The following is a 4,676-nucleotide window of genomic DNA, read 5'->3' as shown; positions in this document are numbered from 1 at the left end:
CTATTCTTTATGCTTGTTATTCCCCCTTCCAGATTATGAATATCTTGAGCTGGAACTGCGTTCTCATTTTTATAGTCTCTGAAATATTTATCTTATTTTATTGACTTTAAGGCACTATCAATTGTGTGGCACGTCATTATTTTAGGTACCATTAAGAAAGAAAAAATACTGCCAATTCAACTATCACCATGCTTTCTTATCACGTATTTTAAAAGTTCATTCTTATTTAAAGAGCTTATTTAGACTTATTTAGAGAATGAACTTTTTTATATCACTACAATGCACACAAACATAACTGAAAGTCATTATAGTATTATTATAATTTCTTCATACTGCGTCTGACACTTCTGAATCACTTTTTGACTCAGAGTTGTTGATGCCTGTATTTTTCATGCATTTATATTCTCTGGGCCATTTTGAGTGTTAGTGAAGCAGCATTTCTTGAAAGAGAGGGTGACTATTATCTCTGGGAATTTCTTACAGACCACACCACCTATGCTGAAAGTTTTAAAACGGGGACTTTTTTTGATCTTGCCAGTGAGAGGTCAAGAAAGATGTTCAGACAACGACCAGGACTAATATTTCTTCAGAATATTGAAGAAAGCAAATTCAAGCAAATTCTTTTTCTTATCAAACAGTTTATCTCACATTTAGACCCCTGGGTCAGGGAAATTTACCTTATTTCTACCTCAAGTACTTTAAAAAAAAATGTATGGTCTCCTTTTAAGAGGGTTAACAGTGAATAAACATTATGTCATTGCTTATAAATAAAGTAATAGATGGAATGACATGTGCAAGCTTGCATAGTCAATGACAGCATTAGGACTAGAATCCTGTTCGTCTGAAATAAAAATCAGGGATTTTTTGGTTTGTTTTGTTTTTTTCTCATTAAATGGTTCTGCATCTTACTCTGTTATAAGTAATTACAATATACTAAGGGAAGCTTATGGTGGCTTGGATTCTGCTTTGGGAATAAAAAGGGACATTGAAAATTCCTTTTAGAGTAGGTGAATAATTCTTATAAGGATGATGGAAAAAGACATCCAAGAAGAGAACCATGACTGACTCAATCTACCAGGAAGTATTTACCAACTGCTTACCATGTCTCATGGAAGGTGGTAGGCTCTGGGGAAGACTCCAAGAAGTCAGGGTCCCTGTCCTTATGTTGCTCTCAGTCTAATGATGAGGGGATGATATGTTCTTGAACTGGAACACAGCGCTTCTCAAAAGGTTGAAGGGAGGGCTTCACTGGTGGCGCAGTGGTTGAGAGTCCGCCTGCCGATGCGGGGGACGCGGGTTCGTGCCTCGATCCGGGAGGATCACGCATGCCGCGGAGCGGCTGGGCCCGTGGGCCATGGTCGCTGGGCCTGCACGTCCGGAGCCTGTGCTCCGCAGCGGGAGAGGCCACAGCAGTGAGAGGCCTGCGTACAGCAAAAGTAAATAAATAAATAAATAAATAAATAAAAAAGATTGAAGGGAATGTTTTCTGTGAGCAATGTTAACTGAATTAAGAGAACTTCAATTTGAAAATGGGAATGGTGTGTGTGTGTGTGTGTGTGTGTGTGTCTGTGTGTGTGTGGTGTGTTGGGAGTCAGTGGGAGGGTGGGATGACAAGACAAAATGGAGAGGACAACAGTTAAAAAGAATGCTCACAAAATTTTATACCACAGAGGATATCAGATATGACATCAGAAGAAAAGCAGTAGCCGAAGCTGCATCCCATAATTCTCTGGAAAAAGTAAGTAGAAAAGGGTTGGGGGAAAAAAAAAAGTAGTTATGGCCTCTACACCAGTGCACAAAGTACAGGTAATATAAAATAGAACTTGAGTTTTTACACAATGAGGAAAATAAAATGTCACATATATAAAGAAACTTGGTAGGATGGGACTCATGCCTGGACCACGGCAGTGAAAAAAGGTGGAGTACGTTGTTCCAAAGAAACAGAACTGGGTTCTGATGTGCAATTGGAAAGGAATTGCCAGTCATGTGACACACACCACCTGTCTGCGGGGAATTTGCTTCTGGGATAGAAGCAGCTTCTTTGCTCTGATCTACAGAAAGCCTGCCCTGGCCCTCAGTATTTGTAAAAGTCAGAAAGGAAAGGAGGAAGAAAAAGGGCAGGGAGGGAAAGAAGGAAACAAGAAAAGAGACACAAGGAAGTAAGGAGGAGGAATAAAAACAGAAGAAAATGATAGAAGGAAAGTCAGAGTAGTACTTTACATCACGAAGATAGAGTCTTTTATGGGATTTTATAACCTTGAGAGTGGAAACAAGAAAGGAATTATTTAGGTGAGGATAAAGGAGAGGAAAATAATATATCATTGTAAAAATGTGCTAGAGTCTGCCAAAACAGATCAACTCTATTACAGATCCCAGGACGAGTCATGAAATGGCACAAAGCCAAGTTCCAGAAGTGAGGAGAATGTTGATTTAGTGTAGTCTCATCCTTCATAAGGAAGAGGTTGGCAGAGAATAGATTGCAACTCTGGATCTAATTTTGACCAACGAAGATGAAATTGACTAGTGGAATGGGAGTGAAGAAAATCTTGAAAGACAGTAACTATGGTGATTTGGTTCTCCCTGACAGCCAAGGAGATAAAGTGAGATGTGTGTCCAGGATTATGGGAAAATTGACTTCAAATAGATAAAAGATATGATTTTCATAGCCTGAGATTCTATGGAGGAAAAGGCTCAAGGAAGATGTGATTCTGTTAAGGATGAAACTCAGTCAGTGCAAATCCTTTGGAGTCCAATGAAGAGGAGTAGATGCAATGACTACAGGGACCTCTCCAGTGAACTCAGATTTAGAGACGCCAGGCTGAGAGTAGGTATAACTAAGAGAGTAGTCCACATATTTCAACACTTTCAAAAGCATAAACCATATGGCAAAAACTGAGGAATTCGATTACAAAACAATTAAAGATTTATGTTCTATCAACAGCACCAGGGACAAAGTTAATAGGCAGATGGCAGAATGAAGAAAATATTTGTCTAAAACTGACAAGAATGTAATATAATCCTAAAATATACATGGAACTCCTACAAATGAGCAGGGAAAGGACAGCAACCCAATAGAAAAAAAGGGTACAAATAATATCAATAGGCAATGTACAGAATAGAAAAAACTAATATGGATATGGAAATTTGATCAAAACCATTATTAATCAAATGCAAATTAAACCAACGATGAGATCAGTTTGTAACTATAAAAACAGCAAGAATCAGAAATCTAGACAATTACTAATGTTGTCAGGAATGTGGAAATGTAGAAACTTGCGCTGCTGCAAGACTAGTTTCACCACTTCTGGAAAGCAATCTGGCAAAACTTGGTTACATTAAATAGACTCATACCCTATAGCCCAGCAATTCCTCCCCTAAGAAATATAAAACAAATTCTTTACAAGTCCAGCAGGGGACTAATAGGAGGATGTTCTTTGCAGGGTTACTTGTAGTGGTATGGAGTTGGGGGCAATGTGGGTGTTCATCAATGGAGGAGTGGATAGATGCAACATCGTGAGTGAAGAGTGCACACAGTGGAATAGCAGGTAACAAAGTGAAGCAACAAATTAAATATTAGCATCTGGCAATGTGGATGGAAATGAAAAACAGTGCTCAGTGAAAAAAGTAAGACACGGAATGAGACATGTAACAGTAGCTTTGGAGTACATTTAAAAATAAATGCCTACAAAATGATAACTATTTTCTGAAGACACATTTAAACAGATATTTACACACTAGAAAACTGCCTATTTTGGGGGGTGGAGGGAGTGAAGATACAGGGTATAAAGATAGAATAAAGCAATAAATAAAGACATAAAACAAGAGAGCCTTTCCTTGCAGGGACCAATGATGGTGTCTCGTGAACTGAGGATTATGATTAATTCCATCCATTGAGGAACAAAAACTTCAAAACAAAACATAGCAAAACACAAACACAAATATATCAGCGCTTGGACCATGAACAGAATGGCAACTGGAAGAGGAAAAGCAGGAATGAAGAAAATCTTGCAAAAATACTGACAGCGAAATGGGCTTGTCACTCCAAATAAGAAGTACAAAGAACAGGGAAGTCTGATGCTCAGAGCACATGGGTGCCATTTACAGATGGAAGGGAGAAAGTAACATTTTTGGAGGCACTGATGTAGATGTTTGAAATACTTTATCTCATTTAGTCCTTATAATCACATTGTGGTAGATACCGCCTCAGCTAAGACTTTTTTGGTTGCAAGAAACAGAAACCCATCTGTATTAGTTTTGAGGGGGAACAAAGAAGGAGCTTATTATAAGGATGCAAGGTTATCTCATAAAACCCAAGAGCAAGAATGCAGGTGGGCCTCCAAGGCTGACTAAAACCAGGGCAGTCATTATCTTGGGCTCTTTCTTAGAGACATGGTGTTTTATCTCTGCTTCCCTCTCCTCTGACTTCAACCTATTCTCCCTGCTAACTTTGTTTCTTCAGGTACATGGCAGAAGACAATTGCTCCATAGGTTGGGTGTCTGCCTGTTCCAGCCCTGAACTGATTATACCCACTGCATAACAATTCCAAACTCCTGTGAAAGAGGACTTAATCCATAAAGCTTTGCTGCACTGATTGTGCTGATGGTGGAGGGTGGTGTCCCATGGCACTTACTAACTTGATTGCCAGGTTCACCCTTATGGGAGGAGAAAAGGGTTC

This window comes from Stenella coeruleoalba (assembly GCF_951394435.1).
Source record: "Stenella coeruleoalba genome assembly, chromosome: 11".
Lineage (NCBI taxonomy): Eukaryota > Metazoa > Chordata > Mammalia > Artiodactyla > Delphinidae > Stenella > Stenella coeruleoalba.
The sequence above is the reverse complement of the archived record's forward strand: the minus strand, read 5'-3'. Positions refer to the sequence as shown.